This window comes from Crocuta crocuta, unplaced genomic scaffold (genome assembly GCF_008692635.1).
Source record: "Crocuta crocuta isolate KB4526 unplaced genomic scaffold, BGI_CrCroc_1.0 scaffold95, whole genome shotgun sequence".
Taxonomy (NCBI): Eukaryota; Metazoa; Chordata; class Mammalia; order Carnivora; family Hyaenidae; genus Crocuta; species Crocuta crocuta.
In genome coordinates, this window is record NW_027530971.1 from 5,940,816 (window position 1) to 5,955,215 (window position 14,400).

The window sequence follows — 14,400 nt, forward strand, 5'->3', positions numbered from 1 at the left end:
ACTCTGGCTTAAGCAACAGGATGAATGGTGATGACATTCCCTGAGAGAGCACAGAGGTGGAGCAAACTTGAGGTCATATTTAGTAAGTGAGAAAAAGTCTGGGAAGGAGAACAGGGTGTGGCCAAGGCAGGCCCTCCACTCTCCAGCTGGTCTGATCAGAGGGTCATAATCTCAGCTTGAGTCACCTGCATTTGGTTAGCACTGGAATGACCGGCTCCAGCTAGTCAGAGTGGTTGAGGGAGATGTTAGGAGCCTCTCTTACCTTAGGAATAGTCATCTGTGGTTTGCAAGCAAGGTCTGTGAGAAATAAAAATGGATTTAGAGCAATGGGCCTCAAATTTCCAAAATGCCAGAAAATGAAAAAGTAAAGGCATATAATGTCAAAGGAAATAAATATGAGACCATCTTCGGACATATGATAAGGAACACAGATCTTGGGTCTTTGAGAATGAGTTTATATGGTTGGTTGGAATGAGGGGTGAAGGGAGGCACAGGGGATCTAGGGCCAAACAGACAAGTTCAAATCCTGCCTCCACTACTTACTTACATTGTGACTGAGGGCAAGCCAATTAAACATCTATAAGCCTTGGTTTCTTTGTTTGAAAGTGTAGCAAATAATACCCACTATCCCAGCTGTGAGGTTTAAATAATTTCATGCATGTGGAAGAAGTTAATTCATTATGGGCATTAAAAATATATGGATTTCCTGGGGCGCCTGGGTGGCTCAGTCGGTTAAGCGTCCGACTTCGGCTCAGGTCATGATCTCACAGTTCGTGGGTTCGAGCCCCGCGTCGGGCTCTGTGCTGACAGCTAGCTCAGAGCCTGGAGCCTGCTTCAGATTCCATATCTCCCTCTCTCTGACCCTTCCCTCCTCACGCTGTCTCTCTCTCTCTCTCTGAGAAATAAATTTAAAAAGACATTTAAAAATTTAAAAATATATATATGGATTTCCCTTTCTTCTTTTTTAAAAGAAATTTATTTACTTATTTTGAGAGTGAGAAAGAGAATGAGCAGGTGAGGGGCAGAGAGAGAAAGGGAGAGAGAGAAGGAGGTAGGGAGGGAGAGAGGCTCCAAGCAGGCTCCACGCTCAGCAAGAGGCCAATGTGGGGCTTGATCTCATGACCACGAGATCACAACCATGAGATCACAACCTGAGCCAAAATCAAGAGTTGGATACTCAACTGACTGAGCCACCCAGGCACCCACCCTTTCTTCTTATTATGGACGAAGTATCTCCAGTTAAACTTATGTAAAAAGTCCCAAAGTGCAAAATGGCCTACTCAGACCACTACCAGATACCACTGTGCCTTCTGTTAATTGACTTTCAAAGTCCTATTCTGCAACCTTTTTTAATTGTGTGAAGTAATCATCTTCTCCCTGTAATGCATGGTATAAAAAAAAAGTAATCCTTAAGCACTACAGGAGATGTCTTTATTCTTGTCCATTCCATCTCTGATCTCCCATCTTTCTCTTCCTATAATGCTGTTGAAGATTGTTGTACAGGACTCAGAGATTGAATAATTGGCCTTATTACTGTAGTTTAAAATAAAAATTTGACAAGTTGGCACCATTAAATGAAATGCCCTAAACCAATGATGATGTTTGTATTCTCAAAAATACAGAAATGTATTTCTCCTGTAAAAGAAGTCTGGAGATAGGCATTCCTGGGGTAGCTCAGCAGCAATCTGGTAACATAAGAGCTTCAAGCCACTATATTCCTGTCTGCTATATTAGCACATGGCTACCATCCTTAGGGTACCTCATGGTTCAGGATGTCAGTAGGCATCTTATCTTAGTTGCTGGCCTGAAGGAAGAGAAAAGGCATAGGGGTGATAAAAAATTACTTCCACAGGGAGCAGTCTTCTTTATGTGGTCTTTATGAGAATTTCACAAAACATTCCAGTTTACATTTCGTTGAACAAAACCAGCTGCAAGGGAAGCTGGAAAAAATATAGTTCCAGGTGGTAAGATGCCCAGACAAAAGTCCAGATCCTGTTACTAAGGAGTGAGGGAAGAATTCATGTTGAGATAAGCAACTTGTACTCTCAGGGATTTCATTCATCTAAAAAATATTTATTGTACGACTCTATTTATTAGGCACCAGACCCTATTCCAAGCATTAGGATTTCATCCAGGGGAAAAAAAAAGTTATATCTTCACAGAACTTACATTCCAGTGAGATAATAATTGATAACATTCATCAAATGAATATTATATGCAAGACATGGTTTTAAGTATTTTATTTGTATTTATTTGATATTTGCAACAATCCTTTGAGGTAAGTGCCATCATTATCCATATTTTATAGGTTAAAAAAAAACCTAAGGCACAGAGCTAATAATTTGGCAAGTTAGTAACTTGACCGAATTGATATGTCATAATTGGTAGATCCAGGATTTGAACTGAATCTAACTCCAGAATGAATGCGTTTAATTTCTATACTATACTGCTTCTCCTCAATGTTTTCATGTTTAATTTGCATTCTGTCTTGGGCATAAGTAATTACATATATGTTTTGTGGGTACAAAATAGTTGGGCCCAATACTCCCTCTTTATTTTTCTGGTCGTGAGGCATTGGAAGGGGGATAGCTGGCTATACATTCTACCAGGAGTAAGTGGGAGAAAGTCACCATATACAGGACCTAGGTAATCATTAGACTGCTTATCAACTTACAGTGCCACTCAGATGCAATAAGAGGTAGAAAGTGTCCTCTTTTTTAAAAGCTTTGACTTGAATTGGAGTCAGTGATGGCATCACTAGTTGTCAATCCAGAAACCTGGACATCATTTCTGACTCTTCCCACTATTTCACATCCACATATAATCAATTAGTCCTTTTGTTTGAGCCTTCTAAATACTTCTAGAATTTGACAGCTTATTTTCTTCAACTCTTTTGTCACATCTCCAAATTCATGGAATTATCATTTGTCTGTGTAATTCACAGACATATATGCATCCACATATATGGTGTCCCTCTTGTGTCTGTGCTCTGGATTATAGCCCAGGGACTTGATAACCACAGCTGGTCACATTACCCTTTCTTAAAACCCTTCAGTGCTTCCACTTTATCCTCAGAATAATAGCCAGACTCTTGGCCTGCCTTACAGAGACTTTAAATCCCAAAGCAGGCTGAAAGAGGTTGGGTTTCCCCCAAGAAGCTGACTCAGAGTCCCTACTGCAGCCAGGATTCAAGAGGAGGGTAATTAGATTCATCCTCTCAAAAAGAAGGAAAGCAGAGGATCCATGGCTGTCTTTAATCTACCACAGATGCCTAATAGGTATCTCACTTATAACACATCCAAACAAAACTCTTTTTTTTAATGTTTTACTTATTTCTGAGAGAGAGAGAGGGAGGGAGAGAGAGAGACAGTGTGAGCAGGGGAGGGTCAGAGAAATAGGGAGATACAGAATCCAAAGCTGGCTCCAGCCAGGCTCGAACACACAAACCTCGAGATCGTGACCTGAGCCGAAGTCGGTCGCTTAACCAACTGAGCCACCCAGGCGCCCCTAAACAAAACTTAATTTCCCTCCAAATCTATTCCTTGTGGTGATCACCATCCCAGTACATTGAACCACTATTCACCCAGTTACTCAGGCTCCATATCTTAGAGCCATCTGTGACTATACTCTTTCTCTCATACTCTGTATCTTATTTATTAGCATATCCTGATGGCACCACCTTCAAAATATATCTTAAATCTAATTGCTTATTCTCTTCACCTCCATTGTTCCTACTGTCATGGAATCTATATTTTAATGGAGCAGGCAAGAAATGAAATATATATTTAATATATATATGTATAATATATATGTATGTACGTATGTATACACAAATANTCCTTTTCCTGGACTACATTAATAGTCTTCCAACTGGATCATTAGCTGCTGCTCTCATTCTCATGGGCTTTTCACTATACAACAGAGAGACCCTTTTATTTTATTTTTTAAAAATTTTTTTTAATGTTTTATTTATTTCTAGGAGAGAGAGAGAGAGATAGCGTGAGTAGGGGAGGGTCAGAGAGAGAGGGAGACACAGAATTTGAAGCAGGCTCCAGGCTCTGAGCTGGCAGTCAGCACAGAGCCCGACGCGGGGCTCAAACCCACGAACCGCGAGATCATGACCTAAGCGAAAGTCTGATGCTTAACTGACTAAGCCACCCAGGCGCCCCCAGAGAGACCCTTTTAAAGTCATATCAAAATCATGTCACCAGTGTGCTCATAATTGTTCCAGTGGCTTCAAATCTCAAAGTAAAATCCAAAATCCCTACTTTGTCCATCAGAGCTTTATATTGTCTGGACCCTGGCCCTTACTCTAACCAATTTCCTACACTTCTTCCTTTCACTCACTATACTCCAGCCCCACTGGCTTATGTTTTCTTTCTCTAAGAAGCCACAGGTGCTCCTCTGCAGGACCCTTTGCACTTGCACTTTGCACTAAATGGGTCTCTCCTTCCTTACATGCATACATGGTTTACTCCCTCACTTTGTTCAAGTCTTTGCTCAAATGTCATCTCTTCAGAGGAGCCCTCTCTACCACTGCAGAGATATTTATTCTTTATCCCCTCTCCCACACTATACTATTTATTTATTTGTATTGTCTGCCTGCTCTATTAGAATACAGGCTGTGGAAGAATAGGAACTAAGTAATTTTGTTCACTGCTATTTCCCCATCACTAAAAACAGTGCTATCACATATTAGGTGCTCAATAAATATTTGTTAAATGAATAAATAAATAAATGTACTTAGGCTGCCTGTTGGATGATCCAACAGTTAGAGCCAGAAGAGGATATTCAATAAAATCTTGGGAGTAATTTGGCTCAATGTGGAGTAGCACCTTTCCTAATATTAATAATGAAGAGATTCTATTGCAAATCAAAGAAAGGTATAAAACTTGTGAATCTGCTTCTCATTTATTCTTTTCTAGGGATCTAACAATAGTCCCTCTTGGAAGAATTATGAATTGCCAACATTAACACAATGACTTTCCTTTTATTCCTTCTTTAGAATATTAGATTATTTCCTATCTCTTTCGGGCATATACATTTTATAGTCCTCTGACAGGATTCCAGTTCTACTGATAAAGATAAATATATGTACTCTACCCAAGTTTGTTTGGTAATATAGACGATGTATAAATCATCAGGGCCTGAAAGAGAGGCAGGTTCTAAAGGCACAGTGACGAGAGAATTACAAAGCAGGGGGCTAAGACTCTCCAGGAGCCAAAGCATCAGTCTTCCCCCTCAACGCTCTTTTATTTTGTTCTTTGTCTGATAACAGCAAGCACATACAACATAGTATTTGGCATCTTGACAGGTCATGCACCTGTGGCGTATTCCATACTGGGTCATGAATATATCTGGCGCCAGACGAAACATTCTTATTCTTGGCCCAGAACCTGTCCGATGTCCTTCTGGAGAGAACGAGCAGTCCTGGCGGCTTTCTGACCTGGGAATGGAAGTGCTTTTGGCTCCTTGCTGCTCCGTCCTTTCCTTCAGGACATTCTTACCGTGCCTCTGGCTTCTTGTTCTCCAACATCTCCCCCTTTTTATTTGTATACAATGTACTGGAGGAGGACTTTGTATAACCCGAGCTGTCAGAGCTGTTGGTGGGTAAGTTGGTAGGCTTGTCATCCTTGGCGCCAGACTGCACACGCAAGGACAAATACACTGCATATTAATATAAACAGAATAGCAGTAGAGAAACTAAAAATCTTAATATGTTTTATAGGGTTTCGTGTTTCTAATCTCTCCGATATACTTTTTAAGATCTTAGAATCGGATAACATGTCCAGCTTTGTTTTGAAAGTCTCATATATCTCTGCTTGCAGATGTTGAATGTCCATGGCCACAGTAGATTGCCTGAGCAAATGTCTCTTAACATCATTCTATGGAAATTTAGTGTTATTAAATGGTAACACATATTGATGTAACGTTCTAGTTACATTTTTAGCTGGCCAGAGCTGCCCCGGCCAATCCTGTGGCAAAGAGTAGAGGAAGAATCACAATAATAGTGAGAAACAAGGTGTGACAATGCATCACAGTAAGGAAACATATAAAAATGAGGACAGTTTTTTGTTTCACCAGACCGTCGATTCCTCAAGCTTACGCCATGTGGAGATTAGTCAGCTTCAGGAGTGACTAAAGCAGGGCTGAAGTTTCCTGGAGCCTCTGGAGTTGCAGATTGCTCTTTTTGTATGGTCAGCTTGCAGTGTTGACAGATCAGGAATGTACTCCTAGTTTTGAGATACCGGCTTTACTCTGCTGTAGTGAATCCAGAGGCCCATTTTGGCTACCTTTACTGCAGTAGGGGTGGACAAAATGACAGTAGTGAACGGGCCCTCCGGCTATGTAAAGGGTGGAGGGCAGCAGTTAATTTCCATATATGCTTTTGTAACAGTTCTTGTTGTAAATGAGGCCTGGGGCAGAAAATCTTTTGCTGTGCCAAACGATTGAGCCATCAGCAGTGGTGTTGATAGTTTGATTATGAACGCACCATCGTAGATTTTGTAATGAATTTTTAAGGCGAGCTGAGCCGATAAGGCTACAATCAATGATATTTCTATAGGAGGTATTTATTTATTTATATATATATTTATTTGTTTGTTTATTTTTACAAATAGTTTATTCTCAAGTTGGTTTCCATATAACACCCAGTGCTCATCCCAAGTGCCCTCCTCCANTGTAGCAACTTCTTCCTTGACACATCCCCAAAAGCAAGGGAATCTATAGGAGGTATTTTAAAGAACTCACCCTAGCTCCCCTCTACGTGCTTCCCAAGTCACCCATCCATCCCATTCTGACAATATACGAGTAGCACAAAACGGACATTGGAGGAGTATCATTAATTGTAAGATTGGAGCCAATCAGAGAATGGGCTGTTTGAGGGACAAATTTGTCCTTTAAAATTATCTCAGCTTTAGGGGTGTCAAGGGGGATAGCAATATATTTAATGAAAACCTCCCTCAACTTCGCCAGGAAGGCCACTAGGTTCCCATTTTGTGTTTGTAAAATAGTGGCTAATTTAGCATAATTTAAGGGCTAGATCTTAAATTTCCTTAAATTTTTTTTAAAACATCTGTCTCATTAAGAGTCTGATTTAACAAAAGCAGTATATCTTTCCAGGTCAACTCAAAAACATATATAATATTTTTAAAATATTACTTTATATACTTCTCTGATCAGAAAACTTACCTAGATTTCCTTTTATCTGTCTTAAACCTTGTAATGTAAAGTTGTTTTTTTTTAACCCCTCCGTTTCCCACCTGTAGGACCTTGGGGGTATAGACTATGACCAAGCAAGATTTCCTTCCTTGTTATAGGATGCACTAATTTTATTTTGGCCCAACAGTAACTTACATATTGATTATTAGCCATTGAGGGAGGGGTTAAAGAACTAAAGTCAAGGTCTTTTCCTCTGCCTTTTTCAACATTGCCCACATAAATATGTTTCAGCCGTGTGGATATCCATTTTTGGCATACAATGAGCTAAGTTTAGTAAAATGGCTCCCATGTATCTTAGTAAAAACACTCCATATATCATCCGTCCCTCATATGACATAGGCATTCATTCCTCTGCGAAACAGGAACAACACAAATGTGGAGGATTTGGTGGCTGACACCAAGGGTATTGACATCATTTTCCCAGCCTTTGGATCAAAGGAGGAGGAATTTTCATCTTCACCCTGTGTACTTTTAAAATCTATTTATTTTAACTTTAGTCCATCCTGACCACACATAAAATTTCCTTTTAAAGATTTTCCTTCACAAAACGTTTACAAATTTTCTTTGCATTTAGATTTTGTCCCAAGCCATTTTTCTCCAAATAACCAGTCTCATTTAGGACAAAATCATTTTTTTTACCTTTAACAAAAATATATTTCCACTTCTTATATCTTTTCTTATCTTTTACTTTTTTATATATAGCGTTGCTTTTCTTATTTTTATCAGTTTTAACTACATGTAGCAGAATTTTAACTCTTAGAAACTTAGTCTCCAGTGAAAACTAAGTAGTAACCAATTGTGAACTCTTTGTTACATCAGAAATTTTTTAGATGGCAAACTTATGAATACATTAAGCAAAAAGCATGTTTTTCAATAGTTCCAAATATCCTTAGCTTTTTTGCAACAAGTCAAAAGCACAAACCTACATCTAGTAATTAATGCTTTAGCTTCTTATCTTGTTAACTATCCAATGAATTTAACTCAATTTATTATACAAGCAAAACTTTAATGTTTTAGGCTACCAAAGACTTGGAAAGCTATCTTAACAATTGCCCATGAAAACTTTGAGACAGGCAAAATTAACCGTGACTTTAAGTTATCCTTTTGTTAACAAATTGAAACAGATTTACATGAGCTTATTTATCTTCAGCAAATATAGGTAGAAGAAAATTTTTTTTTAATGTTGATGAACATTGTCTATCTCAAACCAAGAAACTTAAATTAGCTTAAACACTGAATACGTTTTATTTGAGTCCATGTAAGACAATTTGTTCCCCATGGTTAATTTTTACCTGGAATGTTGGTGGGGAAATCTGACATCGGTGGTCTTCACTCCTCAACATCTAGGGGGGGAGGAGGAGCTGATGGTGCCTGAGGCATTGAGGATCCAGTTATGCAGGCCACCCCGCAGGTGGTGCAGAAACAGAAGGAGGGAAGGAAAGGCAGAAGAGACAAGGTGCCGGCAGAAGGCAGAGAAAGAGAATTCCATTTTTAAATCTTGTCAGCTCAGACAGAGGAGCGGATTCCAGGGTTGTTTTTGTTTTGTTTTGTTTTCCATCAGTGGAATTAGGCAGTCAGTGTCAGTCTGGAGAAGACAAGGAATTTCCCCAAAACAAAAGGAGTTTCAGCAGCTGCTTGAAAGTCCTTAAAGTCCCCATTCTGAGGTAGAATAACCAGACACAGTTGACTCCAACTATCATAGTCATTGACCCAGAAAATGAATGAGAGGTAAGTCCCCATTGTTACCCTGCAGAAATCCCAAAGGATGAGCTTCCTTGGCTCTAAAGTTCCCTTCGGTTCCCTCGACACTTCTCTAGCAGTGCTGCACACTTCCACCTTCAGGTCCCTGTTTCGGTGCCAGCTGAAAAAGAGACAGGTCCTAAAGGTGTAGTGACGAGAGAATTACAAAGTGGGGGGCTAAGACTCTCCAGGAGCCGAAGCATCGGTCTCCCGGCTCCAGTCTCTTTTATTTTGCTCTTTGTCTGATAACAGCAAGCACATACAACAGAGTACTTGGCATCTTGACAGGTCATGCACCTGCAGTGGATTCCAAACTGGGACATGAGTATATCTGGAGCCAGATGAAACCTTCTTACTCCTGGCCTGGCACCTGTATGATACCCTTCTGGTGAGAACGAGCAGTCCTGGTGGCTTTCCGACCTGGAAATGGAACTGCTTTCAGTTCCTTGCTGCTCTGTCTTTTCCTTCAGGACATTCTTACCTTGCCTCTGGCTTCTTTTTCTCCAACAAGGGCCCATGTACAAGATGAGCTGATCAAGGTGATAGGAGAACCTAGGCATAAGAAGAGATTGGTAAAGTTACTGTAATACAAAGAAATAAAAATAAATAAATTAAAATGTTAAATTCTATCTTTCTGAAACACTAAAAGCAATGTGAACACTAGCAGAAATTGTCAAAATTAATTTTTTCAGAACTCTGGAAATTAACCAAAGACCTACAATCATCTGAGGAAACTTTATTCAAGAAGAAATAGGTTATCTGATTAGACCTATAACAAGTAAAGATATCACAATGATAACAAAAAAGAAAAAAAAACCTTACCTACATGAAAAACCCAAACCCATATGACTTCACTAGTGAATTCTACTAAACATTTAAAGAAGAACACAAATCCCTCAAAAACTTTTCTAAAAATTAGAAGTGGAGGGAATACTTCTCAGCTATTCTATGAGGCCAGTATTATCAATACCAAAACTAAAGACATTGTAAGAAAATGAAACTACAAACAAATATCTCTTATGAATAAAGACCTAAAAATCTTCAACGAAATACTAGCAAACTGAATCCAGCAATATCTAAAGAGAGTTATATAGTATGACCAGTATTCTAGGAACACAAAGTTGATTTAACTTCTGAAAATCAATCAATACTAATAGATTAAAGTACTGATAGAATAAAGGGCAGAAACTATATGATCCTTTTCGTAGATGCAGAAAATGTATGTAACAAAACTCAACACCCTTTTATGATAAAAATATTCAACAATCTGGAAATATAAAGGAACTTTCTCACCCTGATAAACCCACAGCTAACATCATAATTAGTGATGAAGGACTGAAAGTCCCCCCAAGAATCAGGAACAAGACAATGATTTCTGATTTTTGCTGTTTCTATTCACATTATATTAGAGGTTCTGTCTGGGGCACTTGGTCAAGAAAAAGAAATAAAAGGCACTCAGATTGAAAAGAAAGAAGTAAAACTATTTCTATTGGAAGATCATGATCTTCTGTAGAAAATCTTAATGAGCCACAAAGAAGCCATTAGAACTAATAAACAAGTTTAATAAGGCTTCAGGATACAAGATCACTATATAAAAATCTGTTTTTATTTCTGCACACTAGCAATGAACAATCCATAAATGAAATTTTAAAAATTCGTTTATAATAACATCAAAGAGAATAAAATACTTGGGAATAAATTTAAGAAAGGAAATGTAAGACCTGTGCACTGAAAACTAAAAAACATTGTTGAATGAAATTAAAGAAGACCTAAGTAAATGGAAAATGATCCTGGGGTGCCTGGGTGGCTCAATTGGTTGGGTGGCCGACTTCGGCTCAGGTCATGATCTCACGGTTTGTGGGTTCGAGCCCCGTGTCAAGCTCTGTGCTGACAGCTACCTCAGAGCCTGAAGCCTGTTTTGGATTCTGTGTCTCCCTCTCTCTCTGACCCTCCCCTGCTCACGCTGTCTATCTCTCTCAGAAATAAATTTTAAAAACGTTGAAAAAATTTTTTAAAAAATGGAAAATCGTCCCATCATGGAGCAGAAGACTTACTATTATTAAGATGGTAATGCAACCCCTATCAATATCCAAGCTGTCTTTTTTGCAGAAATTGACAAACTGATCCTAAAATTCATATTAAAACTGAAAAGCCAACCAAAATAACCTTGAAAAAGAACACATTTGAAGAACTCCTACATCCCAATTTCAAACTTACTGCTAATCTACAGTGATGAAGACTATATGGTGCTAGCAATAGTATCGAGAATCTAAAAATAAATCCAAACATTGATGGTCAACTGATTTTCAGTAAACATACCAAGATCACTCAAGGGGGAAGAATCATCTCTTAAACAAATGGTGACAGGACAACTAGATATCCATGTATAAAAGAATGAAGTTGGACCCCTATCTCACATCATATAAAAATCAATTTAAAAAATTAATTCAAATTGGGTCAAAGACCTAAATATAGGAATGAAAACCACAAAGCTCTTAAAAGAAAATGGGGGCATAAACCTTGTGACATTGAATTAGTCAATGGTGTCTTTGATATGATGCTAAAGCACAAGAGACAAAAGAAAAAATAGATGAATTCGACCATTAAAATGAAAAGTTTTTGTTTCAAAGGACACCATCAAGAAAGGAAAAAAGACAACCCACAAAAAAGGATGTTTGCAAATCATATATCTGATAAGGGGCTTGTATCTAGAATATAGAAAGAACTCTTACAACCCAATAATAAAAAGATAAAAACCCAATTTAGAATCAACAAGGGATTTTAATAGACATTTCTCCAAAGAATATATACAAATGCCCAATAAACACATGAAAATATGTTCACCATCTGTCTTAGTCCAGTCAGGCTTCTAAAACAAAGTACACAGACTGGGTGACTTTATAAACAACAGAAAATTATTCCTCACAGTTCTGGAGGCCAGGAAGTCCAAAATCAAGGTACCAACATGGTCATGTACTCTTAAGAAACTTCTTTGTGATTCATAGCTGGCACCTTTTGACTGTGCCCTCTCATGCTGGAGAGTACTGGAGAGCATTGTGGGATCTCTTTTAAAAGAGCTATAATCCTGTTGATAAAGGCTTCATCTTCATGCCCTACTCACCTCCGAAAGGCTCCACTTCTTAATAACATCATCTTTGGAGGTTAGTATTTCAATATATGAATTTGGCGGGGGGGGGGGGGAGGGGTCACAAACATTCAGATTGAAAGATTTTGAAGTAGACATATATTTTTATTTCACTTGTATGCAAACCTAGGAATGTTGAGTTGTGTGGTAACTTTAACTCTTTGAGGAAGTGCCAGACTTTTTTCTAACATGGCTGCACCATTTGACCGTCTCACCAGCAAGATATGTGGGCTTCTGTTTTCCCACATTCTCACCAAAACTTGTTATAGCCATCTTAGTAAGTGTGAAATGGTATCTAATTACAGTTTTGATTTACATTTCCTTAGTGTGTAATGTTTCTATGGTCTGAATGTGATTTCAATTTAATGATTTTTAATATATTCATAGAGTTGTGCAATTATTATTATATAACTTCAGGACATTTTCATCATTGCAGAAAGAAACCCCAGACTCATTAGAAGTCATTTCCCACCTCTCCCTCTCTCCAGCCCATGATAACCACTAATTTAATTCCTGTCTCTGTAGATTTACCTATTCTAGCTATTTTATTAAAATAAAATTATGCAGCGTGCCTGGGTGGCTCAGTCGGTTAACCTTCTGACTTCGGCTCAGATCATGATCTCATGGTTCACAAGTTCGAGACCCACTGAGCTATCAGCACAGAGCCTGGAGCCTGCTTCAGATCCTGTCTCTCCTTAGAATTCTGTCCCTCTCCCCCCCTCCACCCCCATTCTCTCTCTCTCTTATTCTCTCTCTTTCTCTCTCTCTGTTTCCTCTCTCTCTCTCTCTCTCAAAAGAAAGAAAGGAAGGAAGAGAGGGAGAAAACCTCAGTGTACTGGGTATTGTGGTTCTCTCTCCAATTCTATTTTTCGCCATTCATTACATAGCTGCTATGCAGTTAGGGTGTGATTATCCCTACTACCAGTCTCAGTAGGTCCTGATTTGACCATTCTAGTCTTCTTGCCATAGCATAAGCCACTGAGCAAGTGGCTTCAGGGTTTTTGTTAGGTGGGTATGAATGAATAACACATGTTCTTTCTGACATGTGAAGGGGAAACTGAGGTACAGGTGACTGTTAGCAGGCATCTTACACCCATGAGAGAAGTCAGCTAAAGACAAAACTGACACACTGAGAAGGAGAAAGCCAAGACTATCATAAAAAATGGAGCAAAAGCCCTAATGGAGCCATGCCTGACTCCTGTGTCTTTTAAGTGGTGTGTGACCACACGACTAATTTGCCTAGGACAGTCTCAGCTTCCACAAATTCTCCTCGCCTGATTGGTAATAGTGCTCCTTGCTTTCTCAAAAGGGCCCTGATTTAGACAATCATTTATATGGTCAATTCCCTATAACTAGATTTTCAATTACATATCCAATTAAATTGAATAGTTAGCCAAGGTTACCTGTTTCTCAGATTGTGTCCATTCAAACTGCTTCCTGGCTGACTCTCGGCAAGCTGCCTCAGATTATTCAGTTATTTAAGATACTTGGAATCACAGAGGAACCACAGAAGACATCCTGCTTTCCTCTCCCTTTACCTGGCGATCTCTTAAACTCTTTCTTCAGGACCCAGGACTTCTCCATGAAGTCTTTCTAGACTTTCCTAAGTGAAAGTAATCATTCCCAGACCCAAACAATTCTCCTCATACCTCTTTATCAACACTCTTAACATTGCATGCAATGATCTGTTTTCATGTTTATCTTCCATAGCCAACTATGAGCGTCTCCTGAAAAAACAATTACATCAATTTTAAGTTTGTATCCCAAGCACGAAAATAACATTCTCCTGGAACATAGTTCCTTTCGAAATTTGTTGAGGAATAAAGGAAACTAAATGACTAAATAGGAAAGCCATTGTTTACCTTGTCATCTTAACAATCTTATGCATATAATTTTGCTCAATATTTTCCATTGTACAGTGATGGGCCCTTAATAATGTCTCCCACACCCAAATGATTACAAAATAATTAATATGGGCAATTGAATTTAGGGATGAGCTGAGTATAGAAAAGGCTTCAATAGTTGTTTCTATTTCCTTGAGTTGCACAATGGACTATTTCATGCTTCTTCACACTTGAGATAACACTTCAAATTTATGCCCACAATAGGGGTGCCTGGGTGGCTCAGTCTGTAAGCATCTGACTCTTGGTTTTCAACTCAGGTCATGGTCTCACAGTTTCGTGAGCCTGAGCCCCACATTGGGGTCCAAGCTGACAGTGCAGAGCCTGCTTGGAATTCTCTGTCTCCCTCTTGCTCTCTGCCCCTCCCCCCTTGCACTATCTCTGTCTCTCTCA